Here is a 15,938-nt window from a genome sequence, read left to right as displayed (position 1 = left end):
CATGGCCGACTTTTCCTAGGCTGTTCTCTTAGTTCCCTGTATTTTCATTAGCATTTATGTACTCACTTTTTTATTGCATCCTGAAGTACAAGCAGAATTTTTTCATGATGTTATAGTCAGGTGCCTTGTAATCTACACAGGTACACTGTGCCATATTTTCCAGGAACATCACCTATTGGCACATTCTTCACAGTAAACACATAATTTTTACTGGCACAGGGTCATCTACTTGTGTCAAGCCTCACAAAGGCTGAGGTCTAGTAGACCTAAACTAAAGGGTTAGAGACCTTAGTTTGTGGGCCTTGCATTACTCTGGGTTTAACCTAATTGGTTTAAATTGCAGGAAGGTGACGCCCCCTAATGGTCCGGAGGTTCCAAGGAAGGACACCCTGTGGTAACTTACTTGGGCCTTGAGACCTTTATAAATGAGGTCTCCAACAAATTATTAAAAGGATAAACAAAATTACACCTGCTATAAAAACCAATACTCCCCGGGGGGGTTTCTAGGTCCCAATAATTAGAGGGAACAGTCCAGAAATTAGGGTGAGTGGTATTCATTAACCCCTTCTACCTTGATGAATTGATAATTAATTTAGATACCTGTGATAATTGGAACAGGGTTGTATATTTATTGAATTCAATGTTTTAACTAACAGACCAATTTACAATTATGACTCTTACAACAGTTATGACTCATACTTACAACGTAATACTTACGATTCCTATAAATGCTAGCAAAGACATAGTACGTGGTTGTGGATGCAGTTATGAAGGCCGTGGTTACGCCTGGGGTTCCAGGGGAGGTGGTCAAGTGGGTGATCAGTCCGTCAACCGGCGCGGGTAAGATGCGTGCGCTCTACCTCCTTCAGAGCCGGTTGGGTGGGGTCTTTTATACTCTACGGAACTCCCCCACTCTTGGTAAAGATGGGGTGATACTAGCAAGCCACTGGGGTAATATAATTTGGGTGACGTGCTGTGTTGCTACTGCCAAGTTCCATTTTATGATGTGCGAGACAAATGTCTGGTTTCACTTCCTGAATTTTGGCGCCAACAGCCCTTAAAAAAATAACTAGGGGCCTAAACTAGGTGTGTGGCAATACCTGCCTCGCAAGCAAGGCCAGGCCATATCTGGGTTATGACACAACAGAAGGGAGGTTTAGGTTGGACATTAGGAAGAACTTCTTGACTGTGAGGGTGGTTAAGCACTGGTGTAAATCGCATTAGGAGGTTGTGGGATCTACATCACCGGAAATTTTAAAGGGCGGGTTAGACAAACATCTGTCAGGGATGGTCTAGATTGGGGCAGGCAAATATGGCTGTTTATATGAGAAACTGGACCGGGCTATCACAACCTAACTCTGGTCATAGCCACATGCTGTATATTCCATAATATTTGTGAGGTGAAGGATGAAAGCTTCACTCAGGGCTGGATCACTGAAGCTCAGTGATTGGAGACTGAATTTGAACTGCCTAAGACCAGGGCTATTAGAAGAGCACAGCATGGCTAGAAGGATCAGGGATGTCTTAAGGCAGCAATCTGATGCTGAAAGTCAATAACACTTTTTTGTCAGGCACGGAAGTGCAGCAGCTGTGATGCTAGGAAGTAACTGTGATTGGTCCATATGATGCATTTAGTAGAAAAAGTGTCTGTTTTGATGGTCTGTGGTTGGTTGCTTTCAGATAGTGGAATAAAGATTGCTTTCTAACCCCAAAATTTCATTTATTAAAAACAGCAAGCATAGAACACACTGGCAGTGTGACACATCTGCACTTTGTGGTAGGAAAGGGATGATGTGAGGCATGTTTAGATTTGTATATGTCCAGACAGAGTGATGCGTGGAGGCGCATGAATGTCACATGCCCCAAATGCTTACGGGAAGGAGGGGCAATGGGCTGGCCAGCAGCTGAGGGAGGGGTGGGAGAACAAGTACTGAAGTGGAGCAATGCGCCCCAGCTTCCTCTGCTCTTCCCACTGTATCACTCAGGGGAGGGTGTGGGAGTTCCCCCGCATTCACTGGCGGGCAGAGTGAGCAGGTGGTGCATCGCTCTGCTTTCCCCACCACTGCCATTGAATGTGGGCTGGGAAGGAGAGGTGAATGCCTACGGCTGGTGATAGCAACAGCCCCTCCAACCTCACTGTTCCCAGAAGCTGTCTCAGTTGAGGGAAGAAGCAGAACAGGACTGTAGCAAGGATAGGGAAGATGTGGGGAGAGGGTGGGGCAATGGTGGAGAAAAGCATGGCCTGAAGCAGAGGGGTGTTGTTCATCCATTCCCTGGGCTTGGGGCAGTCAGATGGCCAATGCCCGCCCCATGTCCTGCCTCACCAGTCACCCTGTTTCCATGTGTCATATGAGTTTTTGCCGTCTGATGAGCTGTACAATGGGTTCTTCAGATGAGTGAAGCTAAACTGCACAGGGACAGGGTGCATTGAGTGCCTGTGGGACTCTGCACAGCTGGCAGGTGAAGGGGCAGGTCTGGAAGGCAGTGGGTGCCAAATGGGGACGGGATAGTGGCCAAAATGTGTTTGTGGTGACAGGGGAGTTCAAGGAAAATGGAGTACAAGCAGAGCCTGAGCATGTCAGCTTGGCGCTCTATAATGTTTAAGAGCTGCTCCATGTCTTCCTTCTGGTGCTCAGCATTCTCCTTCTGTTCCCTCCTGCCATTGTTTCTCCGTTCCTTCACTTCGTTCTTTTCAGCGGTGGCCTGCAGCCTAAGCCCATTCAACAAGTCTGCTTTACTTTTCCAAGCCTGCTTCCTTGCCCTGAGCCGCCCTTCAGCAGGTGACAACACGGAAGGCTGGGTCCCCAGGTTGAGTCTGTGAAGCCAAAATGCAACATGTTACAGAAGGACCTTTTCTAACGTCAGACAGATCACTCACATAACCCATTTTAAACACAAACTCTGTTCACATTCCTGTCACTAACCAGCTGCCCCAGGGCAAGGCACATAAGACACAAGACTCTCAAAATGTTGAGTTAAAGACAGGGGCGGGGGAATTCATAGTTGCAGGGCCCTACTGTAGTCTGGGCACTTGTGTCCGGTGGAAAGCCAACACTGGGGGGGGGGCGGTCCTACAATCAATAAAGTCCACATGTTGTTCATCCTGAATGACTGCAAGAGGATGAGAAGGGAAGCAAGGGGGATCGTCTGTGAGACTCTGGCCTCCATCCTGGCCCTTACATTGCTCACCTGTGTGCAGCACCGTCCTCCCCTGCCCCACTTGTGGCATACTGGTGAGGGAATGTTACCACTAATGGGACAGTGAACACCACAGCTCTGGCACAGACCTTGCAGAGGCGAACAGGCCAGCATCTCCATGACACTTTCTAAGAGATCTGTGAGGCTGATTACCATGAAGTGAAAGTCCATCCACGTCCTGCTCTGCATCTGACTACTTCTGCATTGGTACGAGTACAGACCCAAGCCTGCTTTCTGCCACCCTCCTGTCCCTGATAACTCACTTCAGCACTTCCAGAAATCCAAACCACTTACTAGCTGCATCCTCTGCTGTCCTCCAACCTCTGACTGCTGCAAACTGCCTCGCCTCCTTCAAGGTAGAAGATAGCTACTGCCTTCATACATTTGTGGACATCAAGTCATCCTCTCACTCTGTGTCCCCCTTCCCTGCAGCACCTTCATACACAGTTTCCCCCTCCTGGCTCAATCCACTCTGAGATGGCCCCAGAGCCCCTAGAGTAACCATACGGACCTTTGGAGTGGAGGCGAGGTTGCCCTGAGAAACAGTTTGCCTCCTGTGCTTTGTGGTAGGTGTTTTGCAACTCCTTCACATTAACCCCGCACTGCAGTGTATCCTGGTCACGGCCCCTTTGGGTCATGCATCTTAGTATCTCCGCGGTTCCCAACCTTTTCCAGACGGGGACCCATTTTGGCAATTCAGGAAGACTTGGAGTGCGTCTACGCTAGCAAGTACATTCGAAATTAGGATCAGAAGACCAAGTTCTTTCGGAAGAAGCCGCAGAGCATCTACACCGACACAGCGCTCTTTCGGAATTAACTTCGAAAGAACTCCCCCGTTCCTTCAAAGTTTGCCCTCTGCTCCCGGGATGGGGAAGTGCCCCCTTTCGAAAGACAATTTTGAAAGAGAGCAAGTGTAGGTGCTCTGTGGCCTACTTTTTTGAAACAGCGGGTTCTCCATGGCCACGGTCAGCTGGCAGGCGGCGGCGCCACTCACAGCACAAGCGGAGCTCTATGGCTCCAGCATCCGACTGCCTTTCAGCACGCAGGCTCCCAGAAGCCCTCAGGCAGGAAGCTGAGAGTGTGCAGGCAGCAGAGAGCCCAGGCTGCCACCCGCACAGCTCCCAGCCGTGGCACCCTGGGGGAAGCCGCAGCACCTGTGGCACCATGGCCATCAGCTGGGGCTCCCACCCACCCCAGGGGGCATCCAGGGAATAGTCCTCCCAGAATGGGAGCCAGACCCCCACATGTCAGGCCCCCTCCTGGACAGAGGCCGAGCTGCAGGACCTCCTCACTCTCTGGGCAGATGAAGAGGTCCTGCAGCCCATGGGGGTTCAGTGCTGAAACGCACCTGCCTTCGAGTGCCTCACCAAGGGCCTCACCAGCCAGGATCACCCCACCCAGACCCCGGACCAGATGACGTTGAAAGTGAAGGAGCTCTGGCAGGCGTACTGTCGGGCTCAGGCCATGGCCAGGCAGTCAGGAGCAGTGCCCACCAGCTGCCCCTGCTACTGAGAACTGGACCACTTCCTTGGGCCCAAGGACATGGGACCGCCAGCCATGTACCTGGACACCACCGACCCCCAGCTGAGCCGGAGGAGACGGGGATGGAGACTGAGAGGCAGGACCGGCCCAGATCACCGGTCACCTGCAGGTGCCCCCCAAGGATCCAGGACATCAGCAATGATGAGGGCTCGAGCGAGGGGGGCCTCATTATCAACGTCACCTTTGGCCTCTCCCCCTCTGACCGCGCCTCGCCCGATTTCCTAGAGGGACCCACAGGTATGTACCGTGCATGCTGGAGGCTGCGGGAGGGGGCACGCAGTCCCACCTGGGGTGGCCGCAGCCCACCCGCAGGGACATGAGCCTCAGGGCACGGGCAGGCTAGATGGCCCCACCACCCCAGCCTCACAGGGTTGATGTGTGGCACCCTGCACCGTGCGGGCTGGACAGTACCACAGGCCGCCAGACTGCGGAGGGATTGAGGGAGGCAAAGGAGACCCAGCACTCCTGCAACCCAGATGGGGAACCTTGGATGCAGTCCGTGCAGGACCGCTGGGATGGGGTGGGAGGGCCGGGGGAGGGTTAGGGGGTCTCTCACCAGGACTAATGGCACGTTCCTCTCCCCTTTTGTCTTCACAGCTCCAGCAGTCAGCAGCTGGACCAGCCCCACGATGGGCCTGGGGAGCCCCACCACTGAGGGTGCAGGGGGCGTGGCCCAGATCTCAGACCAGGACAGCGCAGGGCTGCTATCAGTCCCTCTGCCTGCAATACCAGGCCGGGGAGGAGGAGGCAGGGGACACAGCCCACACGGCCGCCCTGAGGGAGCTGATGGGCGCCATGCGGGAGTGGCTTGCCATGGAGCTACAGGCACAGGACTGGGTGGGGTCCAACTTGGACACCCTCACCCAGGCTGTGGTTGGCCACCTAGCCCCTGCTGCCACTCCACTGCAGGTCACTTAAGCACCCACACCCCCCATCACCCCCCCACTGTCCCCCACGCCTCCCTCACCTGTGCATGCCCCCTCCCTCCCAGCAGTTCCCCCCACTCCAATCCCACAGTCCCCTACCCCCCCCACCAATGCCCCCCTCCGAGGAGGCCGACCTCCTGCCAGCCAGCCTGATCTGCCTGGCCCACCCTGCTGGCCAGGGCTGGCCAAGTGGAGGCTGAGCCCACCCCCTCTCCCCCACCATTGCCAAGCCTGGCACAGGTGCGAGGACCATGCCCGAGCCACGTCTGAGATGCACCCCTACCTCCCTGTGCCACCGCCCCTGGCCCGGTCCTGGTGGGGCCCCCAGACACGTGGAGGAAGGGGCGGGCACAGGTGATGGGGCTCCCATCCACTGAGCCCCCTGGAAGGGTGAGGACCCCCTACTCCGGGCTCCCCATCCACCCTCCCCACTCCCATATAAATAGTTCTCCCTTTTCACCCTCCCCACTCCCATGTAAATAGTTCTCCCCACTTACCCTCCCCCCACATGTATATAGTTCCCCCTAGAAAATGAGGGGCACAGTTGTTGAGCAAATAGTTTATTTTTATGGTTTAACCTGTGTCCCCTGTGCAGGGGTGCTGGTGTGTGTGTGTGTGTGTGTGTGTGTGTGTGTGTGTGTGTGTGCAGCGTGCAGGTGGGGGGGGGAATCTGTGTGCAGGGTGTGGGTGGGGGGGAATGTTCAGGGTGGGGTCAGTTACTGTGGACCCCGCTCACAGGCCTAGCGCAGGGACTCCTTTACACGCACTCCGTCCTGCTGGGCCTGGTGACACAGGGCGGCAGGGGGCTGTTCATACCCGCATCCCGCCTCGGCGGCCCACCTGTGCAGATAGGGCTCATGTTTCATCTTCACCAGGTTTTGGAGGGTGCAGCAGGCCCTGACCACCACTGGGATGTGGGGGAGGCCCACCTTCAGCTGGGTGTAGAGGAATCTAAAACACCCCTTGAGATGGCCGAACGCCCACTTGACGGTGTTCCTGGCATAGTTCAACTGCTCGTTAAAAAGGTCCTGGCTTGGCTGGGTGTGCCCAGTGTAGAGTCGCATCAGCTAGGCCTGCAGGGGGTAGGCCACGTCCGCCATGATGCAGGGTGCCATCGTCGTGTCCCCAACGGGGAGCTCCCGCTGCGGGATGAAGGTGCCATCAGCCGTACGAAGTCCCAGCCCTGAGTTCCTGAAGACCCTCGCATCATGGGAGCAGCCAGCCCAGCCCACGTAGCTGTCCTGAAATCGGCCGTTGGTGTCGACCAGGGCCTGCAGGACCACCGAGTGGTAGCCCTTGCGATTCGTGTAGGCCCCGCGGCTGTGCTCCGGGGCCTGGATGGTGATGTGAGTGCCATCCAGGGCCCCAAAGCAGTTGGGGAAGCCCAACTCCTGGAATCCCCAAATGCTGTTGTCCAGGTCCTGGATGTGCACCAGTTGCCTCAGGAGCACCTTGTTGATCGCCCTGATGACCTGCAGGGCTTAGGAGGTGTAGCCAGAGAGAACCCCCGCCTTTTCTCTACTCCATCTTGTCTCTCCTGGGTGCTTCAGAGCACCAAAGGGTTAAAAGAAACAGCTCAGCCCTGGCATGCCCGAGAGCGCAGATGTGCTTATATCAGGCACAGTCTTTTTGATGCTCCAGAGCGCCAACAAAAGACAATGGGCTAATAAACAGCTGACCCTCGGACTGCCCTTGGCTAAGTACCATCAGTTGATTCACCTACACTAATGTCCCAGATGGAGGAAAAATCTCCAGTCCATAAAGAAAGAATACCCTGAAAATTATCTGCACCCCACAGGTGTGAACCAGCTTTGTGAGAACAGGGTCTTGAGATGAGTTAATTCAATTGGCACCCTTTCAGATAAGGAAGAAGCGTACGTGACCCAATGGGTATAAAGTAAGGGTCCGGCAGCCCCTCTAACTGAGCTCCAATTACCTCTACCTGCCAGTCAGGAGGGTCTTTGGCTCCCAAGGTCCTAGGGGACGCGTTTCCTCATTATTATTGTTGCTTCTTCCTGAGGGATTGAGTGAAAACGCTGTCCATGCCACGTTGGTAATGCAGGGGTGAGAATAAGACCTGGTAAGTGTATTGCTTTCCTTTTGTTTTCTTTGTGCACATTCAATAATAGATCTATGAATTGTTACATGCTAGCTATTGGCAACTAAAGAACAAAGTGTAAACCTTGTAATCTTTGTAACAAAGTATAACTCTTGTAAGCTTGCAATGAAGTATATATCTTGTAACCATAAGAGTTAAGTCTCCTTAGTCAATAAATAAGTAACTGGCTAAGCTGTAACCTGACTCTCCCTGTTATGTGCAAGCTGAACACAAAACAAAGAACCCAGCTGCTTTTCAGCTTCAATTAGCCGGCTCATTGGTAAGAGAGTGCTGAGAGCTGAGCACTGAGTCTTGCCGCTTCCACAGGACAGACTCTCTGGAGTACCCATCAGCCACCCTGGCTGCCCACTGCGAAGGGACTTTCTCATCCTAGCAGCTAAAGACTTGGGTGTGGGAAGCTCTCAGTGCAACTGTTGGGGCACCTGTTAGCCTGTCCTGGCTGCCTGCTGTGAAGGGATTTTTCCTGTCCTAGCAGTTAAAGACTCAGATGTTAGGACCTTGGGGCATTCGTCAGCCTGCCCGGGCTGCCCGCTGCGAAGGGACTGTCTGTCCTAGCAGTTAAAGACTCGGATGAAAATAAGGGCATAGGTGGTATCTTACCCGACCATCGGCTAACAGGGGGTCATGCTCATGAGTGTGGGATGGGGTGCAGCTTGCCCATCCCCATCCCCGCCCCTAGCCCTGGGGTGCCTGCCTGTGTCCGTCTCCATCCACGCGCCTGGCCCCGGGATGCCCGCCCTTCTCCCAATGATGTCTGTCACCATGCTGCCCCCCACACCCCCTGCATGCAGTCTAGGTGTGAGCTGGGCATGGCTTACCTTGATGAGGACAGCCCTGATGGTGTCTTTGCCCATCCCGAACTGGTGGCTGATGGATTGGTAACTGTCCGGGGTGGCCAGCTTCCATAGGGTGATGGCTAGCCTTTTGTGTAGGGGGAGCACTGGCCTCAGGTGTGTGTCCTGGTGCTGGAGGATTGGGGTGAGCCAGTGGCACAGCTCCAGGAATGTCCTCTTGATCATCTTGAAGTTCTGTAGCCACCAGTCATCACCCCAGTCCTCCAGCACCAGCCGATCCCATCAGTTGCTGCTTGTGAGGAAGTTCCACAGGTGGCGGATGACCCGGGGGGACAGGCTGGGGACATTGTGCCCTGAGGATGGCATCCAGGAGGGTGGATATTGTAGTGGTCACCTGGAGCTGCTGAAGCACTGAGGCCAAGACCGCGGCCAGGGTGGTGACCATGGCTGCGAAGGAGGGAGGGTGCTGCTCGGGGTCCATGGTGGCCTAAGATGCCACCTCCGCTGTCTCTCTCTCTCTCTCTCACTCTTATGTTGCCTGGGGACAGGGTTGCTGGCCCTTGGAGTGTGCAGGCTGAGGTATGGGGGGTGGCCTTTAAGGGAATGGAGGGCGGCGGCCCCAGAAGGGCTCGTCTGCTATGAGACCCTGCCCATGGTGCTTCCTGTCCCATCTCTTTTGAAAAAGTGCCCTGGCGTGTGTGGCCGCTCTCTTTTGAAATTGTGTTGGGCACCTTTTGAAAGAACAGACCAAATCTTCGATCCCTGCTGTTGTGTGTGGATGCTCCATTTTAAAAGAGCATCTTTTGATCTCTTTTGAAAGACATTCTTTTGAAACAGAACTGTAGTGTAGACACAGCCTTGGTGACCCAAGACAATGTAAAAACTGGGGGGTAGGTAGGGCCATAACCACCTAATTTTGCACCTGAGACAAGAATATAAAATTATGCCCCTTCATATTTATATCTTCATAGTAGTTATTTCGTAGAAAAGGGGAAATATAACTATAGTGAATGTAGTGTTATTATTTTATTACTAATCAGAGTTGTGGTGGTGGAAAGACATTCATCTCCAAACTGCTCCCTCCACCTGAAACCCCACAATCAGAGGCTAGGGGAGTCACACTCAGGGGCTGGAGAGGGCTATGGGTGTCTCACTCAGGGGCTAGGACAGTCACACTCAGGGGCTGCAGGGGGTTAGATGAGTCACACTCAGGGGCTAGGAGTCACTCAGAGGCTGGAGCAGGCTAGGGGGTGTCACACTCAGGGGCTTAAGCCTGCCAACCCCCATCCACCCTACCTGAGCTTGGCGCTTCTCCTTTGATTCCCTAGCTCTCTGCCCCATACCTTTTTCACATGCAGGTGTACAGTTCCCTGCCCTGCATGGTTGAAATGGTACTTAACTTCTTAATTGGCTTAACAGCCATCAGGCAGTTAAACCAATTGAATCAAACACCTTTTCAGTGTGAATGGGTTCTTAAGAGCCACCTGGGGAGCTGCCCAGCCCAGCTGGTGACTCTTTTTAAAAATAATCACGGTCCTTGTTTGGGTCACATAGGTTGGGAAAGCCTGTGATAGCTGCGTGTATGTACAGGTGGAGCACAGCTGAGACTGGACAGCCTCCTCTCCTCAAATATTCACGAGGTCTTCCAACTGGGTATTGCTCCAAGTAGGGGATCATCTGGTGTGTGAAGCAGGAATGGTGATCAAGAAACCTACGCTGAGAGCACTCCATGGGCTGCGTCTACACGTGAAGCCTACATCGAAGTAGCCTATTTCGATGTGGCGACATCGAAATAGGCTATTTCGATGAATAACGTCTACACGTCCTCCAGGGCTGGCAACGTCGATGTTCAACATCGACGTTGCGCAGCACCACATCGAAATAGGCGCAGCGAGGGAACGTCTACACGCCACAGTAGCACACATCAAAATAAGGGTGCCAGGCACAGCTGCAGACAGGGTCACAGGGCGGACTCAACAGCCAGCCGCTCCCTTAAAGGGCCCCTCCCAGACACACTTGCACTAAACAGCACAAGATACACAGAGCCGACAACGAGTTGCAGACCCTGTGCATGCAGCATGAATCCCCCGCTGCAGCAGCAGCAGCCAGAAGCCCTGGGCTAAGGGCTGCTGCACACGGTGACCATAGAGCCCCGCACGGGCTGGAGAGACAGCGTCTCTCAACCCCCCAGCTGATGGCTGCCATGGAGGACCCCACAATTTCGACGTTGCGGGACGCGGATCGTCTACATGGTCCCTACTTCGACGTTGAACGTCGAAGTAGGGCGCTATTCCGATCCCCTCATGAGGTTAGCGATTTCGACGTCTCGCCGCCTAACGTTGAAGTTAACTTCGAAATAGCGCCCGACGCATGTAGCCGCGACGGGTGCTATTTCGAAGTTAGTGCCGCTACTTCGAAGTAGCGTGCACGTGTAGACACAGCTCATGTGTCACCAAGCAAATAGGAAGAAGACCTTCAAAATTCCCAAGGAAAGTAAAAGACAATTCTGAGGGTTGGTCACCTGATGGCAGGGCGGTGGAGTTCAAACTGATGACCAGACAGGTGAGAACAGGCATTGTGGGACAGGCCCCAGAGGCCAGTCACAGTGCCGTAGTACACTGGGGCATCACACTGATACCCCAGCACTTTAGCCACTGTGCAGAAAGTTTTACACCTGTTGCCGAGGAGGTTTATCTACAGTGCATCAACTGTGGAGTTAGTGCATGCTAAATGCTGTGCCTGTGTTGACATCACAGAGCTCCAGTGCTGGGAGGTAATTTACTGTGCTGTAACTTGCTGGGGTAGACAAAGCCTTAGGTTAATCTTTTTTCTTCTTCCAAAATCTTCTTCCTGGTGCCAAATGTGCCTTCTTTTCTTTGGCCAATCTTCAAATACAGGTTTGAAAGGCCTGAGAGATTTGTCAGCAAACAGCTCTCTCAAAATATTTATACTGCATACATACTGCATACATTTATTACCATGAATTATGTACACTGTTACTGAACCACCTATCAATTAACTTATGGACGTATTGTAATGTTGAGAGGTTCAGTTTTATGAACTTTTTGATTCTATTAGCTCAGTCCCTAATTGGTTCTTAAAGTTAGGGTTCTATTGTATTATTCTCACAAAATGCACTACATGGTCAGTAAATATGTTTGTTTCCCAGCCTCTTGCCAACAAACCTTAACTCTGACTTCCTTAAGCCAGCAACTGATACCACACTCTGGTCATGCAGACACTACTTAGACTTGATCTATACTAGGAAAATAAGTCAATTTCAGATACCCAGTTCTAGCTATGACAGTTGTGTAGCTAGACTCAACATACCAGGCATTGACTTATTTGATTACCTTCACTAGGATGATTGTCGGGACTGTTTCTCCCATTGATCTCCCTTACTTGCGAGGAGTATGGGGGTCAACTGCTAACCCCAGAGAGATCAAGTTCACACATCTTTACCAGAGTCATGAAACTGAATTCCAGAACATCGATCTTGATGGGGTCAATCTATGTGGAAGTGAAGATGAGCCCTTAATTCCCCTAGAGAAAGCTCTGATTGAGAGGTGGAGGGTTTAAAGAGTGAAGGATCTAGACCTAGGTCTACACTTCCTGGGAGATTGATCTGGTCAGGGTCAATCTTCTGGGGTTCAATTTCACACGCCGAGTGGGGATGCAGGAAATCGAACTATAAGGGATAGACAATTGACCCCTGTACTTCTCATTATCATGAGGAATAAAAGAGGTCAGTGGGAGAGTTTCTCCCACCGACCTCCCTCAGTGAGGACAGCCAGATAATTTGATCCGAGATAAGTTGATTCCAGCTATGCAAGTGTCGTAGCTGGCATTGAGTATCTAGAAATGACTTTCAGGTCTACTGTAGACCTACCTTGAGTAACCTATATCATCTGAGAAGGTAATTAAAATCACAGGAAGACAGTGCAAAGACTGGAAAGAGGGCTAGCTGATATGAAGAGAAGTCAAACCTCTGGCTGGTGAGAGTTCTTCCCCTTCTTGGAGACAGGGCTGAGAACTGAAGGACACTATAGATAGAAGAGCTGCATAGGAAATATGATGGCAGCTTGATGGAGGTAGAAGAAACATGCAGAGGTGTCAATGATCAAGTGGTGTACAAGACTATGTGGGACCTGAGGGTGGGAGAGTAGGTTCCCTGTTAGTTCCTACCCTAGAAAGAGCCAAAGGAAAGTTCTTTCTGTTTTTGTTTGTTTTTGTTCTCCTCCCATGTCCCCAATTCTTTCCCCATTACTTTTTTAAGGATCTATCTCAATACCCATTGAAGTAAATGCAAATAAGTCCATTAAATTCAACGGGCATTTGGGATGTGGTAGGTTGAAGCCAGGGGAGGACCCAGGAAAGCCCCCTATTTTCTTCTCCTTCCTTTCCTTGTTACCTCCTTTCTGTAAACTTAAAAGCCTTATGTGTTCCTAGGTTGTTCTTTACATCACAGTGACTCTCTCAGTTCAAATATGGAAACAGTTATTTACAAAATAGGCCCCTATGACAGGCAGCGTTCTGGTTATTAGAAGTGGAACGAGTGTATACAATTGACTAGCTTTGGCTGGAATAGGAGAATCCGTGTTTCGCTCTCCGGGTAGTGAAAGCCAGCTATTTGTGCACTAGATTGTCTGGCTTGTGTTTTTTATTCAGCCAAACAGTCACATTGAGGAGACTTTTTTTTTTTTTAAAAGATGACCTAGCAAAAATCCTTTCATGTAACTGCACTTATCTGGAGAAGACGTCTGTTACTACACACATTCTGCTCCCTGCCACCCAGGATGTGTGACAGGCAAAAGAGGGTGATACTGCATGGGAGGTAATTGTCTCGCTCTATTCAGCTGCAGTGTTGTGTCCAGTTCTGAGTGCTACAGCTCTCAAAAGATATGAACAAATTGGAGAAAATCTATATGATAGTAACAAAAATGATAGAAAGCTTAACACAGCATCCTATAAGGGAAAGTTTAAAAAGTTGGGCATATTTAGTCTTGAGAAAACAATACTGCTTGGGGACCTATTCACAGTCTTCAAGTATATTAAAGACTGTTACAGAAAGGTCTGCAATAAATTATTCAAGTAAGGGAGCTTAACCTGCAGCAAAGGAAATTTTAGTGGAAGTTGCTGAACATGATTTAGGATTTGTCTTATTATTTTCATGATACCTTTGTTTCTGCTCTGATTGTGATTGTAGGTGGAAGTTAAGATGACAAATTTACAAAGGGATCTCATACCCTGTCCTTGCCCTGTCAAAGTCCTAAGGTCATAGTGCTTCATTTTTAAACACAGATGGTCCCTGACTTATGAACAGATTATGTTTCACACACCTGGTTGCAACTCGATGTGGTCATAAGTTGGAAATACCCCTATACAGGTAGCTATCAACTGCCCACTGCAAGTAATGTTTATAATATTAATTCATTAGCACTCCAGACATAATAAAGCACCTACAAAACAACAATCAACAATGAAAAAAAGAAACACGGAGGGCAGAAACACACGCACACAAAACAACACAACTGCAGCAACGGCAAACTGAAATTGACAAACATGAACATGAAATGTAAAACACAATGCAATACAGTAATGTAAATAACATGATGTAAATATTGTAAATAAAATAATGTAAATAATGTTAATACTGTACATGAACTTCACCTTTATTCCTGGCATTGTCATGCACACTTGGATTGATAATTATGAAGGCGAATGAACTGAATTAATTGGATGAGGAATTGGAGGAGGTAGGTGACAATACTACAGGAACAACATCATCAACAGCGGATTCATCTTCTATTTGAGCAGTGCCTTTGCTTGTAGGACACATTGGTTCAGTGGGGGAAGCAGCAGTGCTGAGGGCTTTCTTCAAAAAAATATCCATTTTGGACTGGACAGTTTGTTTTTTCTTCTCGTTATAAATTTCTCTATAGTAAGCCAGGGCATCCTGAATTAAATGATCCACTTTTGAGAATTTTGCAACATAAGGATCCATTTTTTCAAACGTGCATTCCTTCATTTATTTTGCTGAAGGCTGAAGCCATTTCTTCCATCATAAATTTTTTTGGGGCTTCTTCTTCTTCTTGGGCTTTTTGTCTTTCTTCCTCTGCTACCCTCTCCACCTCCAGCTCCATTAAATCTTCATTGCTCAGCTCCTCCCTAACAGCCTCAACCAGTTAGTGTATGTCTTCCAGATCCACTTCTTTTGCCAGCAGTACAATTTTATTGGAAGTTTCTTCTAGTGTCTTTTCTTTTTCAAAGCCTTTGAAACTGTTAACGTATCTTTTTAGTATTTTCTTCCATATGCCATTCATACATCGAGTGACTTCCTACCACCCAGCAGCAATGTTCCTTATGCCATGCAGAATGTTGTAGTCCTTCCAAAATTCACATAATGTTTTGGCATTTTCGCATTCTGTAGCAGCTATTGCCTTTGCAAATGTGTTGCAAAGATAATATGCTGTGAAAGCAGCTATGGCCCCCTGGTCCCTGAGTTGGAGAACAGATGTGGTGTTGGGAAGCAGAAACACCACTTTAATGTTGGGATGTAAGTCTTTTAGATGCTGAGGATGACCTGCACCATTATCCAAAATAAGTAAAATTTTGAAAAGAAATCTTTTCTCCAGAAAATATGCCTTGACTTCAGGGATGAAACAGTTCATGAACCAATCTTCAAAAAGTGCAAGCATCATCCATGCTTTCTTGTTAGCATGATAACGTACTGGTAAAGTGGCCTAGCTGATATTCTTGAAAGCTCTAGGGTTTTCAGAGTGATAAATCAGGAAGGGTTTCAATTTATACCCAAAACCATTCACTCCTAATAAGACTGTTAGATGGTCTTTGAACGCCTTAAAACCAGGCATAGCTTTTGCCTCCCTATGTATGTAGGTACAGTCGGGCATTTTCTTCCAAAAGAGACCTGTCTCGTCAACATTAAAGATCTGTTACGGCAAATAATTTTCCTCTTTTATCATCTTATCCAATTCTTCTATGAAAGTTTCTGCTGCTTTCAAATCAGCACTGGCTGCCTCCCCACTTGCTTTTGCATGGTGAAAGTTTGCACGATTCTTGAAATGGTTGAACCAACCACGACTGGGACTGAAAGTTTGGTCGTGGTCATACTCCTCCTTTTCTTTAAGTCTTCAAAAGACTATGAGCCTTAGCCTGTATCGTCTTGAGGGTTGACGGCATGCGGTTTTTAATTTGGTCTTTCATCCAAAGAACTAAGAGTTCTTCCACATCCTAGATGTGACCTCTTCTTTTCTTTGTTATAATTGTATATTTCATAGGTGCAGACCTTTTCACTGCTTCATGAATGAGATCACTATCATTTATAGCGGTGCTTATGGT

The 15,938-nt window shown here is 49.9% G+C and overlaps 1 long non-coding RNA gene across 1 annotated transcript in view; it reads right to left on the bottom strand.

Moving 5' to 3' along the window:
• Positions 1-350: 350 nt before the first annotated feature.
• LOC142012559 (uncharacterized) overlaps positions 351-15,938 on the bottom strand; it is a 54,499-nt gene continuing 38,911 nt past the window's right edge. Inside the window, exon 4 of the long non-coding RNA XR_012645395.1 lies at positions 351-2,815. This is a non-coding gene — a long non-coding RNA (uncharacterized LOC142012559). The remainder of the gene's footprint in view (positions 2,816-15,938) is intronic.

The sequence above is a fragment of the Carettochelys insculpta genome, chromosome 4 (assembly GCF_033958435.1).
Source record: "Carettochelys insculpta isolate YL-2023 chromosome 4, ASM3395843v1, whole genome shotgun sequence".
NCBI lineage: Eukaryota > Metazoa > Chordata > Testudines > Carettochelyidae > Carettochelys > Carettochelys insculpta.
The sequence above is the reverse complement of the archived record's forward strand: the minus strand, read 5'-3'. Positions and strand labels throughout refer to the sequence as shown.